Source organism: Scatophagus argus, chromosome 1 (assembly GCF_020382885.2).
Source record: "Scatophagus argus isolate fScaArg1 chromosome 1, fScaArg1.pri, whole genome shotgun sequence".
NCBI lineage: Eukaryota > Metazoa > Chordata > Actinopteri > Scatophagidae > Scatophagus > Scatophagus argus.
The window spans coordinates 11,111,670-11,131,530 of record NC_058493.1 but is presented as its reverse complement, the minus strand read 5'-3'; the positions used below and the strand labels follow the sequence as shown (position 1 = coordinate 11,131,530).

At 40.6% G+C, this 19,861-nt stretch overlaps 1 protein-coding gene across 4 annotated transcripts in view; it reads left to right on the top strand.

Annotated features, from left to right (window-relative positions):
- Positions 1–19,861, top strand: part of tln2a (talin 2a) — an 86,034-nt gene that overhangs the window by 7,582 nt on the left and 58,591 nt on the right. For all 4 annotated transcript variants that reach the window (XM_046383035.1, XM_046383008.1, XM_046383017.1 and 1 more), the window contains exon 2: positions 13,475–13,522. The gene's annotated coding sequence lies outside the window, so the exon portion shown is untranslated. The remainder of the gene's footprint in view (positions 1–13,474; positions 13,523–19,861) is intronic.

Genomic DNA, 19,861 nt, shown 5'->3' with positions numbered 1-19,861 from the left:
ACCCATCTCTTACTTCAGTCTGTCTTTCGAACTCATTGTCCACTGAACAGTGTTTGAGTGTTGCTTGGACTGAGACAGATAGCGAAGAAACGGGCAATAAAATAGCATGTCCATCTGGGTGTCATGTCTACATCACAGCCAATTGGAGCTGGAGCCAATAGATACCTGCGCCTACTGCAGATTCGTTTGACCCCAGAAGTGAGTTCTGATTGTACCTGTTTCCTCTGAAGACAAAAGTCAGATGTTTGTGGGTGTTGGTAGGTTTTTTTGTCCAGTGTAAGTGGAGTAAATGTAAAACCATCTTGACAGCAGTGATCTTGAAAGTGACAGGCAGCTGCAGGCTATAATAATGAGGAATTATCATGGCTTATTTGCTGTGTTGCACAAACCCCTACAAAGAGCAACAATTTGTCCTTGCATGAGAAACACGCACCCTAACATGGCTTCTTTCACAAGCTTATGGGGAAAAAAAAATCCCTTTAAGTTAATTGAAAATGACTGAGTGACAAATTCAAGTGTATAGTATGCTGTATTGACAGTGACCATTCAGCTGAATTTCATTGCTTGTTTTGAAAATCTTTTTAAATATCTGTTTTTCTTTTCTTGTATTGTTTTATGCTTCGTGATTTTCTCGTTTTAGTCACAGTGATTAGCAACAAGTTCTCTGTATTGTCATACAGTGAATCAAGGTTCAAAGTGCATGCTGATAGATGGCACCATGATTACACATCGTGACATTTAACCACAAGCCGGTGAAATTGGCAGACTGTTAACCGGCAGGATGAGCCTCATCCATCCTCTGATACTACATAGACTCGTCATTCATGAACTAATGGTTTTATTTTTTTATTTGACCCACGACAACAGAATTTGTTTCTTTTTCTTGATACGTGACACACAACAGCTCCAACCTAACACTGCAAAACTCTGCAGATGGACGGCACCAGAAATAGCACTTTAAGTGGCTGTTAATGTATGACTGTTACACCACCATACTGTCAGTGCTCCTTGCCCTTGGCTGAAACCTTTCTGTGTGAAACGGTCTTGCTTGCACTCCCTTTCTCCCTGCAAGCCTCTGATGTTGCTTGTGGAGGTTGTAGAGTTTGAATAGAGCTATATAAGGGAAACCATTCTTTGTTTATTAGTTAAGGGAGAGTGCATGGGAGTGCTGCCAGGCCTCTCAGGGTAGAAAATGGGGACAGAAAGAAGAAGACAGAACACCACTCAAACAGAGTGTACTCTGCTATGTAGAGCTGTAAACATTACTTCTTTTTTTAAGGCGGCATTATAAGTGTGGCAGCTGGCTTACATTACACGTGGAAGGCTAGTGTTAATCAAGTGACTGAAAATAGCCTTTTATTTGTTCGCCATTCAGATAGTCACAAGGATACAGTGGTTACATTAGCTGCCTTTTAGTGACTTCATCCAGTATCTGTACAGTGTTATGAGCAGTGCAGATTATTGGAGAGAGGCCATCCACCTGCTGCAAACTGCAGGTACTCTGATAACATAGCTATGGTATTAGCTTAGCAGTTGGTGTGTCTTTGCTTTAGCTTTGGTGAGTTTTAGCTAATGAAACCTGCAAACAAGAAAAAGAAACATTCTGAAGTTGTAAGAGAATGAACTGATATTGCAGTGGCGCTCTGTGTCTGTACACACTGTTAAAACTTTTGGTGGTGAGGAGATTATTTTTAAAAATGTAATATAGCTTCTTTTACCATGGGACTAAATCTGTCTGAGGTCTGTTTTAGAACCTGTCATTATATGAAGTCATTAACAAGGCTTAGGTTTATTGAGTGTACAGTTGTCATTGAGAGGTGGAAGCCAGTAGTGAAGGTGGTACTAAGTCATAAGTTGCAATGCTCACATTCGGTTCTCAGCTTTGTTTACTGCAGAGTTAGATTGATGTATAAGTGCACTCCATGTGATGTACATGCTGTTGAACAAGGCCTTATCTTCTACTTGTTGATGTTTGTTTTTGTGCAGGATTAATGAAAAGCATGGGATCTGATGCTTCGTAAGTACTGTGCCTTTTTTTCAAGGCAACTGTCTGCAAACAGTTGCATAATCACTTCTGCACCCAGTTTGAATTAAATGAGATAATCCAATATTATTATTTGTGCTTTGCCTGTTTAGGATAAGATTGTTTATAGTAATTTCAGCTTAAAGTCGGTGTGCACAGCGTTTCATATCGACACGTCTATGGGGAGCTTGTTCTCCGGCTGGCAACTAGACAAATGCTGCATTGTCAGATTTCTCTCTTTAAATGGACTCGACCGTTTTGTCTTTTGGACTCAGGGTAGAATACCAGCCTTGTCCTCAGTCGGGTTATTTATCTCCCCAGTGCAGAGCACACCCTCGGGGAAATTACTTTGGGGGGCATCCCAACTCACTCCTTACTTGAGTCAGGCATCTTCTCAGGGAACTACAAGATTATCTGTGGTTGCAAGGATAATAGGTAAAGACCAGGTGGGAAATTTATTGCTGGCTGCTCTTAAGGGAATGTTCATGCGGAGACTCAGTGCTGATTTTGAATTGGCAACATGCGTTGCTAGGATGGTGGATTTAAATGGCAGTTACAAGTGACAGATGGGAAATGGGATTTTTTTTTTTTTTTTATCTGTTTTCCTCAATGTCAAGTGCAGTTTGTTCCCCGATTGGTGTTTTATTAACTGTGCTGCCAAACCTTTTACTTTCATGCAGCTGTGGGTGCAGGTGAACACTCAGGGGTAAGATTGTTTCCTCACACATTCCTGAACTACAGGCTGGTTTTACCGCTGGCTGTACTTAGAAGAAGCAGACACACACTTTTTTTGTGGGAGTGGATGCAGAGGTGGCACTTGGCATGATGCCTTTATTGGACAGTGTTCATACACAGCTGAACAGTGTGACGTGAAAGGAATAAAAAAAATGTTTATTTGCTTTCTTGCTGAGAGTTAGCTGAGAAGGTTCCAATCCATTAAAGTTCTATAATCAGTATTTCTAAGTCCATTCTCATAGTAATGAACCCAAAAGTTCTGCTCAGCTCTATGGAGCTTTATAGGATATTCGAGTTGTTTCGGTTTTATGGCCAGCAACTTAAATGTTCTGTTTGTCTGTCACTGCTCTAAGCATCATATGTGTCCACAGCTATAAATTTCTAAAAAATCCAAATGGCAGACGGACACAGCTAGCAACTAGCTGGCCAGTTTAGTAAAGGACTCTGTGGATTGGTCTTCGCCCGTGACGTTCAGATGCACCCCTGACTTCAGTCACTAATCTCATCTTTAAATGCTCCGTGTGTAAACTGGTCACAACAAGCCATCACCTTAAAAGGTATTAATATGTCAGTGCTGTGATTACAGTTTATTTCTACTGCCCCCAAGTTGAAAAAAATCAGTTGTTGTAGGTTTAAAGATGTAATATGTAACAGGTCCGTATCAAAATGTCTAGAAACAACAAGACCTTTGTTATATATTTTGTTGAGTTGTGAACTTACATTATCCCAAATATTTCCAGCAACGTTCAAACTCAGAGAAGTGCATAATCTTTTTCACAGTTAGTGGTGCATTTTGTTTGGCTGCCTGTCAGTTTTGACCTCAGGGAGAGAGTCCGAGAGTGAGAAGGAAATCGGAAATGTGACTGAGCATAGTGTGCTGTCTTATGTGGCTCTGTCCACAGATAAAAAAGTCATCTACCAGCACCTGTAAGTTTTACTAACAGAACCTTTTTACAGCAGTCACTTTAATGAAATAATTGGTAAAACACAGGTGTTATCAATGACACTAATTAAGTTTCTGTTCCAGCTTCAAATAGAGTCAAGGTGTTGTAATATTACATGCTAACTCACTGGAAAGGCTCCACTACACTAACTGGAACCTTAATTAATTTCACGTCAATATAGCTGTCATGAAAAGGTCTGTTTAAAAGTGAAGATGTTTCACCTCTCATCCAAAAGGCTTCTTCAGTTCTGATTAAGTGGTCAGGAGTCCCAGGTCTGTTTTATGTTTGTTTAATCCATACAAGAATCGAGTAAAGACAAGTCGATGACAAGTTAATTTTGTGCTCGAACTGCACATTCCCTTAGCCAGGTACAGCTTGCTAAGTTAAGCTAGTGTCTTGCTGGCTCTGACTTTATTTAGCGAACACACATGAGAGTCTTAGCGATATTCCAGGCAAGTCTTGAGAAGAAAGTGAATGTATTTCCTAAAAATATCATTGTGGGAAAGTGTATATGCAACTCAAACATAGAGCATGCCACTGTAGAAATATAGTACTGTAGTTTGTGTCGTTTTTGGGCAGCATTTTTGAAAATTGTTCTTGTTAAAGTCCCTTCATAGAAATAATTCTTTTGATTTGAGGTTGTCATCTGTAGTAATACCAGCATTCTGCAGCATGCGTTGAATTGATAACGCTGATTTCCTTCTTCTCGTCTGCCTGTGCCATTGGTGTGGTTGTGGTATTCCTGCTGAAAGATAAGCTGTCCTGGAATCAGCCCCAGTCTGCTGACCTAGCGGGAAACAGTAGCAGCCATCCACCAGCTCCCACCGCCCACGCCCTGAGACTCATCTCAATCCACCACCACGCGTTCCCTCTTTATCTCACTTGCTTTTTCTTTCTCTGCCACCTGAATCTACCCCTCTTAGCTTCTCTCACCCCTATCTCTGTTTCACCACCCTGCCTGTTCTCTCCTCAGCCCTGCGGCTAGCAAGCATGTCAACACTTCGGCTGCAGCCCAGTCACAGGGATGAAATGACACAAGTTGTCTTGCAGGCCTGTAAATCAGCACACACATCTGGTAAATAGATGAAGGGCGGAGTATTGATGGACAGAATATCCACACCGGATGCGTGACATTTTGGCATTTTTTTCATTGCGTTCCTGTGGTTAAATAAAAAGTGGACTCCTCATGCATGATTTGCAATGACTGGAAGGTCAGTGACCTTCACTTGGCTGGTGTTTAGTATTGCTGTGGTTTACCTGCAAGGACACATCATGTGAAATAATTGAGATGGTTTATGTGGAGTTAAAATAATTTACTACAGTGCAATAGGAGGAAAATCAACCTTAAGAGGATTTTAATACCTTCTCTGGTTCTTCTACTGGGTAAATACAGGGAAATCGACCCACATTTTGTGCCATCTGTTTCCCTCAATTACACTTTGGGACATTAAATTATTAGATTAAAATGACAGTGTAGTGACAGTGACAGTGGGCCAGCTGTGAAAACTTGTTTTGATACAGATAACTTGTCATATTGTCTTGCCATTAAACAAGTTTCAAGTTATTACAATGACTGACTGACTGATCAAGACCCGATTTCTGCAGGGGTTTTCCACAAATAGAAAGTGTGTTTGGTTAAATTATACAAGGGTAAAATATCTGTGAGGACCAGTCAGATTTGAATCACAATGATGGCATCTGTGATTTAGGCTCAAGGATGGAAAGCAGGGTTCAAGTAGTTTCACAGTGCTTGTATATTCTTACAAGAACCTGTTGAACATTAATGTGAAAACGTGTTGTGACTGTACAAATTAGGCATTTTGAACAGAAGGATTTCTTGAATAGACAATATGATAATGCCTCCACTCTCCAGTGACTCTCCCTCACTGAGGATCCAGTCTGTAGATGCAAAGTCAAGTCATTTCCCATTTAAATAAGCTTCAACCAGGCATATTTCAACTATTCTTCAAACTCTCAGTCTTTTTGGACTGGAACCTTTAAAAGCAAGAGGTGTGTGTGTGTGTGTGTGTGTGTGTGTGTGTGTGTGTGTGTGTGTGTGTGTGTGTGTAAAAAACACATTCTCAAACATGTGTGCTTGTCATTGCCATCTGACTCCCCAAACAATGCAGTGCATTTAATGTGTATGAGGTGAAATGGGAGCGGCTCCTGCCTGCTACTAACAATAGAACTGACAAGCAAGGGGCCAGGCTTTCACTTTGCAGACAACAGTAAAAAAACAGGCTTGAAGTAGCTTGATTGTTCACCCTCAATAGGCAGCTCCAGCCCTGCAAGGCAGTTCACCTCCCCGTGTCAGGTTTTTCCTTTTTTGGTGTCCCTGAGCCTCTGCCCAGCCACAAGCCTGTTTCTTAATTGGTTCTCCTGCCTGCTGGTTGGCTTACCTGGCTTTGAATTGTTATCACTTGAGCTTTCCCTGGAATTGCAGTGTTCTTTTCAAAAGGGGCTTAAGGGAAGTGTTGCACCAAGAAAGTCAACTCATCCATTTAGAAAAAAACTAATGGAAAAGATAAGAAATGGCAGAGCAGTGCTTATCCTAATTAAAATGTATGTCAGTCCATATAGCTGTTGTCTGAATTGGGTTTTGGAAGCCAAGGCGCCTTGAGCTACAGTAGCAGACAGTTAAATGTCTGCTTGCAGCTGTCCACCCAGTGAGCGGATTAGAGGACTCCCCATATCTTTACGGCTGAGATACAAAAGAAGATTAGGTCAGCAGCTCTGGATGAATAAAGTATCTATCCATCCATCCAGACAGATGGACAGAGTGAGACACCATGTTTTTAAACTGGGTTTTGATGATCACTTTAGTGCCTGCCTATGCATGTGTCATGTCTCACTTGTGAAAATGGGTTCAGGAGTGCAAACCCAGAACTAATAGTGTGTCACTAAAATAATGTACAAATATTCAGCATTCTCATTAGCTGTGATGCCATTTCATCAGCCATAACTGTGGAGACCTCAGGGTTTCAGTTTCCAACATTGCCACTGCATATGGGCCCGATTCACATTATATACTAGCTTTAAATTTACCAAATAATGACTTCTGCCATTTTGCTCCACCTATTCACGTTAATGTGGTCCTATTTGGATATTTGAAGACACCGCCTAAGCAGAAGAATACAAAGTCAAAGCCAACCCCTAGTTACAGCGTGGTTTGATTTCGCATGCAGATGGTGCTGGGGTTCATGCAAAGTGACGTGCTGGGCAGCTGACATCTATATTTAATTCTTTTGTGTGACAGCTTGTGTTTATTATTTTTTACTTCTATTTTACAGTTTAGTGACTTTTACCTCAGCTGTCTGTTTTCTGAGAAGACTGCCCTGTTCAGCTCTCATGATGGTGGAAGTGGACTGAACTGTCCGACATGATCTGCATTTCAGGGTCAAACATGACAAGTGCTGGTTAATGAGTAACAGAAAGGAAATGGGTGATAATGCAGAGCAAGAAAAAACATTTGGGTTGAGAATGCAGGCCATGATGGAAAATAAAATTGTCAGTTGGCTGACAATCTTGCTAATGTATGTTGAGAAAGGTGTGCATGCTAACATTATAACCCTTTCAGCACTTAACGAACTGTCCATAATTGTAGCATTTCATGTCAACTTTTTGTTAGGAGTCAGTCAGGAATATGCTCCAGCCACTCTTAGGTGTTAGTTTTTGCTAGCGGCTCAGAGGATGGTGTGCTTAATAGACTTGTTGTCATTTTATATACTGCTACAGAGGAGAGGAATATTGTAAATGCAGTTTCCTTGGGAAAGTGCAAAATGTAGACTTCATAAAGCAATTTCTTGAAATGATATGGGGTGTTTGTTTTCAGGTATCAGGAACATCGTAGATAATCCCTTTTATTTCTAATTTTGTGCCATCTTTTGCACTTGCAGCCCCAGCCCATTTCCTCATATACCTCTGAGTTTAATAGTTCAGGGTTTATCCCTATGCCTAACCTTGTGAAATGAAAACAGAAAAATATATTTCCTACTATAATCCAGCAGTGACGTTCTGCTCTAATGGCACTTGAGTGCTGCCTCTTCCACTAAACCTTGAAATATTGTGGTTTTCACCTTTTTATGTGCTTGTCAGAGAGCCTATGAACTTTTCACTTCATCTTGTCTTACATTAGTTCACAGTGTTCAGCCAAAGAGCATTGAGACACACACAGGCACATGCACACTCACACAGGGGCCCTCTCTCACAAGCTAACAAAAACAAGTGTAAACCAAATGTAAACCACAAATGTAAACACATTGTTGCTCCCAGCTTGGCTGGATGGGTTTGATACCATTCATGGAACTGGGAGTTGGCCCAAACAGGGATGAGGGTCTGTGCAATTGAATTAGGAGCTGTGTTGACCCCCCCCCCCCCACACACACACACCACCTAGGGAAGGACTAATCATTGAGAATCTGTGCCCTCCCAAGAGAGGGTGGAATAGTTGCCTTGTATAGAAGAGAGGCGAAAGGGATCCTGTCTGCTTTGTGTGTGTGTGTGTGTGTGTGTGTGTCTGTCTGTGCCTGTGCCTATTTTTGTGTGTAAATGTGGCTGTGCGGTGTTTGATTTCCATAGATTGTCTACACCTAGACCAGATTAAATGGTGGGTCTGGACACAGGGCTCCTGACCCCTTAACCTCTGATGGGAAGGCTGTGTAACAACTGTGTGTGTGTGTGTGTGTGTGGTCACATGATGCAAAACAACAGCTGTTCTCCAGATGTCCTCACCCCCAACAGGGAAAAAAGAAATAGAATCTCCACCCCAAAGAGGTTAAAACGATGCTCATTTTGTGAGTCATATTCATAAAGGACCCATCCACTGTTTATTGCACTATGTCTGTGTGTGTGAACAAGTGTGATGTCTCAGCTTCTGTTGACATGTAGGAAAATTAAAAATATTGATCAGACAATTAGCATAAAAATAATCAACATCCTCTAGCATTCATGTTGAGCTCTGTGGATGATTCAAAGTATCCAGGACATTTGTTTCTGGCAAGACAAGTTGCCACTGAGACTTGCAAATGTACACGTACACACAACAGACATCTCATCACCGAATGCATGAGTTTTCCCATTCCCTTTTCCATAGAGGTCATTAGTTTTGTTTTGTTTTTTTTTCATGACAGAAAAACACTTTGTCTTTCATAGTCTTTTGAGTAGAGCTTCCTGGTTCTTGATTCAGGATGGGATTATTGCTGGAAGACTGTATTGCTGTGGAAAATATACAGGTTACACATACACACAAACACTGAGAGCACACAGTTTGTGTTTATGAAGATGGAGACATTATTAGTATTATTGGGAGCAGCTCACTGCCGGTTTCTGCTGAGAACTGGTGTCATTAACATTTCATCTCAGTTTCACTAATGTCACAGTTCTCTCTCTGTATTTGCACTGAATGGTTACATTATTTGCTTCATGTGGTGGAAAATATGGGCATTTACCTACTTATATTAGAACTTATATTTTGCATGTTTCTCGGATATTATGCACTTTAATTAGTATTGCTGCATGGATCGCTGTAGCTCTACTTTTTGGTATATGTATTTTGCTCTGTGATGAGTGCAGTTTTAGACAGGTGGCTTCCAATGAGAGGGTGGTGAGCAATGAGTCCCCGACCACACCCACCTACATTTATTAAGCCCAGATCCCATGGACCCATTTAGCTAATTGCATATTGGAGTCTGTTACTGGTGGAAGACACCAGACAATTAGTTAGTGGGCCTCAGTCAGTCTGAGCTGCAAGGCTAAGCTGTGCTGTTTGCAATGATGTAGGATTTTTATCCCCTTGCTACACACAGCTACAAAGCAGCAGAACAGAAAAGGTTACTCTGTTTTAGGGGTTTTTATGCTCCAGTATTCGGTTTCGTTGATGCAGTGTTGATGGAGCAGAGGTTGCTGATTAAATGATTGTATTGTCCGTGATGGTACAGTTTAATGCCCCAAGGACGTTGTTGCAGAGATGAATTTGTCCCAGCAGGATGAGCCAATTGTCAGACTAAGGTGTATTGAAAATATATTCTATATTTTGGAAGACAATAAGCTTCATTGTACTTGAGAAGCTAATGCATTTTAAAGTTTTTTGGGCTAGGTTCATGGGACTTTGGATTCTCCTGCATCAGGTTGAAATTTTAACGACCATTAAGATAAGTTGCATCCCCCCCCCCCCCCCCCCAAACACACACACACACACATACACTCACGCCCTCCTTCATATGCATGCACACAGTTTTGGTTAAAAATGAGTACCTCGACTTGAGTGTGATCCAGCTGTGTTGATGGAGAGTGATGTTGAGAAGTCATAGTGGGCAGCTTTATTAAAGCCTCATTTTTGGAGCTGGAACAAGGTGTTTCCCAGGCACCATATTGTCTGACCTGTCCCCACTTTGTTCCTCCTCTGCAGTGTGTGTGATTAATGAAAGTGCAGGACAGACGGGACAATGAAGTCTCCAGTGGCACATTGTGCTTTTAAAGATTGCTGGTGGCAGTGTGCCCCTCTGCTCCACCTCTGGAAATTCCAGGGTACCAGAGGAGTTTCTTCACTTGTTCAATTTTCCCTGCTGTATTTCCTGTCATTTTTTTTGGTCATGAGGTTTGACAAGAGTTAATGAAACAAAATAATACTCAGAGTTAATTTGGATTTTCAAGCTCAAAGTAACTACTGATGTGTCACCCCCAGAGGTGGTGTTTTCTTAACAACTATGAATGTTGAGATTTGCTAAAAGCAATCCCCCTCGGGCTCCGAGAAGAGAATAACAGGAATGCAAATGTCTCTAATGTTGTGTGAGATAAGGTTTCTCTCCCCTCAAGCACTTTGCTTAACTCAAGTTCTCACATTTATTTTCCTAGAGGCAAAAGGCTCAGCTTGTCTCCACATTTTCAGCTGTTTTCAGATTCTTTGCCAATTGAATCGTTGTTTGATGTGTGAGAAAGTTTCACTGTTGTGTTTAATAAATGAGGCCCTGTTATGTGGCATTTTAATAACCACGTATTATTATTAAGGAGTTTAAGCATTGTAGAGGGTTAAAGCAACATTTCATCTATAACAGTCTCATTTAAATGTTAAAATTTAAAAGGGAAGCTGTGGCAATTTTCCACATTGCAGTCTATTTACAGGTCCTGGGGAGTTCTATTCCATGGGTGAAAAGTCGCATCATCTGAAGCCTTTTATGGCTCCAGAGGAAGCTGCACAAAGTTTATAAAGTGCCTCAAGTGATGTCACTTGAGGTTAGGTTCCAGCATAGCACACGAAGATCTCTGAGTTGTGTTGCAGGTAATGTAGACACCAGGTTTTGACAAGGAAGGGGAATGCATGGAATTAAAAACAGATGATTCTCATTAAGCCAGCAATGTTATAGGACAGCTGGCTTAAGAAGGTGGAGTACTATTTTAAAATTGTAGTGGACTGGGAGGGTTTGACTGTTTTTTTTTTGTTTGTTTGTTTTTTTTGTTTTTTACATAGCTGTTGCATACAATTACCCCTAAATACTGACAAATGACTACAGATTTTTACTGTAAACAAAACAATAGGGCTGCCACTTTTTTTTTAGTGATTTATCTGCCAGTTATCTTCATAATTAATCACTTATGTAGTTTATAGCATTTAGTTTTCATTTATTATCATATTTGACAAAGAAAAGCAGCATATCCTTACAGTTAGGGAGCTGATACCAGGAAATGTTGGACATTTGCTTGGGGAATGACTGAAACCCTTTTCACATACTTTCTTCTTCTCTAATTTTCTTCAGTTGACTACACATGGTGACTCAAGTAAACGGATATTGTTTAAAAATAGTCATCCAACTGAAAAGCTGTAAACACCCAATCAGCAGATTTGTATGTGAGATCCTTAAATAAAAACAAAGCAGCATGGAAATATAATGAAATCCTGCATGACTGTCACATTCATCAAGCTTTTTTTCCTAATCATTGCTCTTTACTGGATATGCGCTAATGGAACCTGTAATTTATTGACCTTCTCAGTGGAATTTGAAAAGTGGGTCACTGTGTGAATCAGTTACCTCACAGCAGGAAACCCTAAACCCTTTTCCTGCTCCCCACCACTGTTAGCAAGTCAACAACACTCAGGGGACAGGTTGTTGCTGCTAGCTGCCTGAACTCAGGCTGACTTTGATGAGTGAGTCTGAGTAAGCAGGTAATCAGAAGCCTGTATGGTTAGTGGCACCAGCCAATGTTTGCTCACATCAGAATGCAGCTATTTGAATATGACCCTCTGACATTACATGCTTTGAAATCCTTTGCTTTTGGATGGATTAATTAGTGGTTTATGATGCTGCAGTCCTGTTTCCCTCCGAAAAAACGTAATCCTACCACACCTGTACTGTGTGTAAAAACAAATCACTGGTGTATAGGATAGCATGGCTAATGCATTCTTACTTCCAGCAAAGTCTTGTTGAGTGTGTCAGTGAGTGCAGTGTGTGTCAAACCTCCAGATGGAGAGAGGGACTGCATGATATTGAGACCCTGCATTGTCTTGCTTTTCCTTCCAATGATTCACCTTGAGAGCGTCTCTCACTTGTCCCCCATCAGTCTCCAGCCTGTCAGTGGAGTGGCTTGCAGCCTATGTCATTAAATCTGCCTGAGGACATTGTGGACAGTTGTCCTGCTGTTGATAATTCTGGTCTCAAACATTTGGAAACGGCAAACGACTGGACAATTAAAATCAAAATCAGAGTGCAGAGCCACAGTTTTTAAATAACTTTGACACCAATTTGCAATGTATTAACAAGTTGAGAGGAGTGAAAGGACAGGAGTCAGAACCTCACAGCAAGTCAGTTTCAACTCTTCTCCATAACAGTAATAATCAAGATTAATACATATCGACTAGTTACTGCTGCCCACAGTACAGTGTGATTTTTTTTTTTTTTTTTCTCTCTTGACCATCACCATCTTACCAGAGTTATTCAAGTTTTCAAGATACATGATCCATAATGCTAAACTGATTCAGCTGTGTGGTCCAGAGAGGGACAGGAGGGAGAGCAGTGATCTTCCGGTTGAATATCCTTTAACAAAAGTGTTGACTGCTGTTTATTAGGTCAATGTTTTTTTTTTTTAAATCTGCCCAAGCTGAAGTGCAATGGATCACAATAAGCCAAAGGATCTGAGTTTGGTCTCACTAAACGTCGTCGAAACAGTCAACTGAAAAATGCCCTGACAGTACTACTGTACAAATCTTTCTCCAAAATCTCTCAATAAATATTTGTATTGTACGCCTGATTAAAGTTCAGCCACCTATAACTAGTCAGAACTGTGTAGAAACCTCCTGATTTGTTGACTGACTTTTATTCATATATATCTTTGAATGTATTTATCAAGTGTTTATCTAAAACTGCAATCGTATTGTATTTCACATTTAATATTTCTGTTTATTCCAGTCTGCCCACAAAAACCTTATCTAAGCAGCTGGTCCATTTTACATTTGATGGTTTTTGAATTGGGATTCATGCTGTTAACCTGCTGTAATTATCTCCCTATTCTTGATTCTTATCATTTTGCGTGCCTTCATTTTGTCTTGCCTTGAGTGTATCTTACCCTCATGTGCTGCTACATATGATGTAGCCTATTACAAATATCTAAAAATACACTGCTGACCACTTTGTGCCTGGAGCTCTCTGTGGAGCAGGATCTCTCTTATGTGGGATCCATATCTTACATTTTTGTTGAGGAAAGTTTTTAGTTATCTTTTGTATATATACCTATTCATGTTCCTTGCATTGGTCTCATGCATGTTTATCATTTGTCTTTTCAGCTGTGAAGATCAGCAGACATTCAAGGCTGCATTTCCCTCAGCAATAAGGTAAGAATCTGATAATGGAGACATGAAGGCGTATAGAATGGCTCTTAAATCATCTCTTTGGACTGTAGTTGACCAGACCGGAAAACGTCTGTGGATGTGCATGTATGCAGATGGTGTGGAGCACCATGTGAAAGGGAAGTAGTTGAAAATGTGTGATTTGGCTTTTCACTGAATCGAATGAAACTGTGAAATCACACGTCTGATTAATTGTAACACTGAATGTTATGATGTAAAAGTAAAACCCTCTGTGACGCAGACTGGGAGCCAATGAAATTGTCCTATTTGCCAGTACCTGTTCTTGTAGTGATGATGTAACACCTACACTGTAGAAATTTGGTTATGTTTGATATAGGTGGTAACATAGTGTAATACTGCACTGGAGGCATGATACGGTGCATCAGTGTCAGTGCTGCAGCACAGTATAATTTCATGTGACTTTTCTGTCGCACACTACGTGTTTGTCTTGATATGACTTGTCAGCAGTAGCTTCCAGCATCCAGGGAAGCATATGGAAACTGTGAAACAGTTGAAGCCTGAAAGCTGTCATCATGATAGTTTTTTCTGCAGGCTCTTTGCTGTTCACTGCTGCTTTTAATTGCAACTACAGAGCTACAGCTTCTCTGTGTTTTCTCACACTTTGGGGGGGCATGTAGTGTCCAATTCTTTTTTTTGTTTTCAGGATTGACTCGCATCACTTACACAACCACATGAACACAAATCTATCTAATTTGCATTTCACCTATATAATTAATTTGAAACCATAGTACATCAAACCAGTCTTAAGAGCTGTTTAAAGTAAATCATCGACTTCCTCTCTGTGTTTGCTGAGCAAGTGTGTGTGAGTGTCTGCATGTCTTCAGGCACACATACCTGGTTTAATCCTGCTTGCTAGGTGCACTGTATGGATTGAAGTTGCTAATTACTTTCAGGTAATTAATGAAACTTGATAGAATTTGTAGTAAACTAAGTTTGTGTGTTCCAGCAGATCTGAAGCTCTCAGTGACGCTATACAACAGTGTACATTTTCAAGCTGACTCAGTGAACTGCTTCCAGAGGGTAATTACAGTAACTAGCAGCATCTGGTGCCCAGCCTCACATTGTAACCGTACTCCAGTCTGCAAATAAGGTTACAGTTGCTGTGCATTTTATTTTTCCAAAGATTAATGAGCTCTAATATTAATGTTTGTCTCATACCATGCTTCAACAGCCAAATCTGAATTTAATTACATGTGAGTCCAGAGAATACAATAACGCTGTGGGTTTAATAGTGTTCCCGGCCTTGACAGCCTTTAGCACTGCTGCAGGTAGTCTGAAAGGCACCGAGCAGGAGACAAATCAGTGTCCTGCGGAGTGTTTGAAAGACAAAAACCAGTCTTTTTGTGTAACTTTATGAGTAAGGAACAAGCTTTTCCTACTCATGCCAGTGTAATTCAGACATTTTACAGTACATTTTATTGTGCTGTGCTCTCGCAGTGTAATGTGATGTAATGCAGTTGGAGCTGCTAGGAGAGCATCTTGTATATATTTTACTTTGTTTCTGCATCTGTCATTACCCAGCTAGCGTCCTTCCAGCTCCAGCTAACTCTCTACAGTCCAGTGGACACAGCTTCATCGTAGTCGTCCTACATAATTCTTAAATGCTCAGAAGACATCTTCCACCATCCTTGTATGCAGGTGCTTTTGCTCATCAATGAATAATCCATAGTATGCTCTGTCTGCTTTACTTTTTATTGAGATGGTTGTGTCAGTAGGTGGGCAACTCAATAGCTTGTCTGAGCAAGTTATCAGCTCTTTATAATTGACCCATTTTGGAAGGATTTCAACTATACAGTCACACTTGCTGTAGCACCTCATTTTGCTTTTTTTACATTTATGAATGACTGAAAACATTGGTATTGATTGGGAAGCTGTAAACCTAAATTTGTTGTTTATTAACAGTAGTATGTTTCTCTTTTGTTGCTGTCACAGACCTAATTTTAGTTTACTTCCTCACTCAAGAGGAATAAAACATTTAATTGGAGCTGGCATGTGTTTGTTTCACTAATTATGGTGAATATAATTACTGTGTATGTATGTTTATTACATTTTAAACATGCCAACTTTTCCAGATGGCATAGCCTTGAGTGCTTGTTCTGACTTTTTTTTCTGGGTGGTTCTCTACTGTGAGCCACTTTCTTGCCAGCTTGATCGGTTAATTGTATAGACCTAACAGACTGGCTGTGCTTGTTCTAAAGAGAGAAACTTCTGTGCAGAAGATGGCTGAAGCCAATTCAATGCCATGTTTAGATGTTCCTCACAGAGTGTAGTCCTCTGGACCTGGGCCAGTGGGCCCCACTCAGGAGCCATTCTGCAGACTGTACCCAGTGTCAAAACTAGAGGCCTGCTAGTGGATCACAATCAGTGGAACAGATCATTGCAAATTTTCATTATGTTTGAAATAATGTATCATTGGCTGCAATATCTTCAACTGTGCCCTAAACTCCTATTCATAAGAATTGATATTTAAATATACAAGTATGTTCTCACATTTGTCTGTTGATCAGTACAGTGCAGTGTTTCTGCATGACTGCATCATATATCTTGCAGTTGTGGTTCACAGACTTGATTCACTGCGGTGGCTGTAAAGGCCACGGTCACACCTAATTTTGACCAGATGTTGGACTATTGAGTCAACACAGTAGCAGAATTTATCAGCACTGTGACTGTTGCAGTGAATAAAGGTTCGTTACGTCCAAGCTGATGACGACTGGGCCTGTCACTCAGTTGTCCTTGCTGACTGTTTATGGACTTACAGGATGTGGTTAGTTTGTCAAGCATTGCTGCCTTGCTGTCCTTAGTAGAAAAGGAGGCGATGTCACACTGACACTAACTCTGGCTTGACACTGTGAGAGATTTCCATATTTTATTTTCAAAGAAAGTCCCCTCATAACTTAAAGGAAGGCATATTATATCCAGGGGTCAAACCAGGATTCTTGGGTTCTCTATTAGAGGCAGAAGAGTATTGCAGCACCTGTGATTTATCCACCGTAACCACCATGACTCCAAACTGACTGCGGCCTCTTGTGAAAGTACAAACATTTGCAGCCATCTTTCGCGCTTATCGGATGTGACTGTTTCACAACAGATTTTTAGTCAAGTATCTGTTTGAATATACAGCCATATTCAAATTAATCTAAAAAGAAAAAAATAGTAATAAGAGAAAACCGTTGTTGTAATTCTGTTTCACCCTGCAAACAAATGATTTGGTCTAATTATCTAGTTGGATCCTCTTTCTAAACCTGAAAAGTGGCTGGCTGTTGACCACATCTTACACTGAATCCTCCATGCCAACGCTGCATTCCTTCAAGTGATAGACATTTTTACTGGTAAGCAGTGATCAAGCCTACTGGCGGGGATGACTGAGGCCAGCAGTTGGCTCGCACTGTTGCAGTGAATCACCTGTTTTCCAAGCAGAGTTTCCATGCCAGGAAACCCACTGGCCTCCTTGGCATTCAGATCTAGTCAGCTCTCACAGGTCTCCCCCTTTGAAATTGTCTTCAGATTAATTGAAACAGACTGAAGGCTGGCCATGATATTTTTGGAATGAGGTGGCTCAAAATTCATGATACTGTTCAATATATGTATCTGTTTTTAAAATTTAAGACATTGCATAAATGTCTTGATTGTTAGCCACCTAATATTGATGGAGTCTAAGTTGAATATTGATTCAACTTGGTCTTCAGATTTGGGCCATCATGTTTCTTCTCAAATGTGGTCTTTTCTTTTTGACCTGCAGTCATATTGTCATGTTTCATTGTCATTATACATGCAGCAATGGAAATACTTGAATGTGGTAGCACTAATGACGTTCTCCCTGCTAAAATTGGGTTAGAATGTTTCCCATCTCATACGAGTGGCGGGCCGTCCATTTGGTACCTGGGCCGTGACTTAGTCCACCTCTTAATACAACCACTATCACGTCGCTTGTTGCAGTTGGCTGTGACCTTTGCTCTGAGCGACCAATCAGAGGACGGAAGAATGCTGATGCTTGCAAGGGCCAGCTAGCGAGGATTCTGAAATCTGATTGGTTAAAGAAACAGTCAATGGCTAATATAGTCTAAACTGCGTGTGCCAGCACTACTGATTCTGAAGGCCCTGGGCAGATTAGACTGACATGGCAACACATAGAGGCTGAAATCTGATTGGACAAAAATCGAACATCCACATACACCTACTGGAAGCGGTGCAGCCGAGAGACATGCTACGAAATGAAGAGAATAAACTTTTGGGAATAAATTAATACAGTTTTATTGAACAAATATTAGAACTTAGGTTGTAAATGTAGGTCAGTGCTTCTGATAGTGTTTAGGCCAGCATAGAAGGCCTTGCTGGCCCTGACGGCCCGCCACTGTCTGATACTCGGCCCAGTAGATTCAAAAAAGATTCACCTATATATTGAACGGAACGGATCAGGCTAAATCCGCATCTGACAGTCAGAATCATCCCTGACCTTTAACTACACCACAAAGTCTCATGAGAAAGACAATTCCTTCAACAACTGATAAAAGCACACCAAAGCACAGAGATCATGTGGACCTCTAAAGTACATTGTTGATTCCCCATCTGTTTATGATTTGCCCATGCAACATCAGGGCTTGGAGTGTCTGTGTGACACAGGTACAGATAAAAAAAGATGTTGTGAGTTGTGACTGGTGATAACCTTTAGAGAGTGGTTAAGACAGATATTTTTTTTCTCTTTTTGAGCCACCACAAAAGATACTACAACACTTAAATAAATGGTTGTCATGTACATGCTTGTTGGCTCTCTTATTAGCACATAATTGGGGTGTAAAGTAGTGTTGGAGGTGTCGTTTAAGTAAGTGAAAGTATCAGTACTACAGTTTAGACCCACGACATTACAAGGAAAAATCCTGCATATTTTACTTAAATAGAGACACATGTTGTAGGAGCAAAATGTACTTAATACTGAATGTACTGAATAACAGTCACTGCAGCTACAGCTAGCACTTATGGGATTATGAACCGAACTGCTGTTTCGCATCTAGCAAAAATTCTACCCTCTTGTTGCATTAATACAAGTGAGCACACTGACTCATGTCCTTTTTATACAGCAGATATTTAAGTTTGGAGACACTGACGAACATAAGGCTTTTTACCGGTCATGGCAGACCACATACAGTTGTAGAAGTTGTAGCAACCCCTGGGTGTGTTTAAGTGAGCAGTGGTGCGTTGTATTCTTTGTAAATGCAACTTTTCATTTCCAAGAGGAAGATTATAATTATTTTTTCTTCATAGTCTAATATGTGCTCTTCATGCAGAATATCCTATATCATTGTAGTATTAGTACTGATGCAACAACACTTGTCTTGTCTCATCTTTTTAATGTTGCAGCTGGCTGAAGTGATGTTAATATGGCTATGTATTTATATGCTTGTATATGTACATGTTTTCAGAAATTCATTAATTCTACCAATAACTCACTTTTTACTAAAAGAAAAAAAAAACAAAAAACTAGAATTTCACTTTTCAGCACCAAACTACAGGTTTTCCAAAAGAGACAACAAATATGAATGAGCTGCAGGATGCACATGCTCACAGTCACTGGCTCATTTCTGCTTCTCTTATTAGACTGTACAATGTTGGGAAGTTGCAGTGTCATTTAAGTTTAAAATTTAACTGGCTGGGTGGTCTACGGTTGGTTTGGTTAGGGTTACCCAGCTTTGCTATGAAGTGCTCCGACAGAAGTCAGTGAAAGGACAGGACCTGGTGCTCACATGTGAGCTCTGCAGCAAAGTCTTTTAGAGAGGAAAAGGCTTCACGGACAAATAACTGATCCATTTATCTACTATGGCTGTGTAGTGGGAAAGATCTGATGATACAATATGTATCATGATGCATCGTTTATGATTGAGTATGTTGAGATCCTGCAAGCAAGGCAATATATCCTGTCATAGGCCTGTGTTGTGTGTGTTTAGGCTGTTGCGACATGTGCTCACTTGCTTCTAGCTGAGGTCACGTTGGAGTGGTGTGTATTTGTTTTCCTGGACACGGATGCTCACAGTTAATCTGTAATGCACTTTTCCTGCTGCTAAGTGCGCCATGTCAGCATCTCGCCACTCCAAAGTATTGAGGTGAAACTGATTTGTTGTGGATTTATTACAGCACAAATTAATAGTTTTTAATGGTTTGCACATTGCACATTTACACAATATCAGCGCTTAAGTGGAACACACTGTGCTTGATGCTGTTCTTCTGTATTCTTGTTTCTCAGACAGTAAAAAAAAAAGCATCAGAGAGTAAAACACTGAATGCATTAGGTGGCATCCTCAGGCAAAAGTG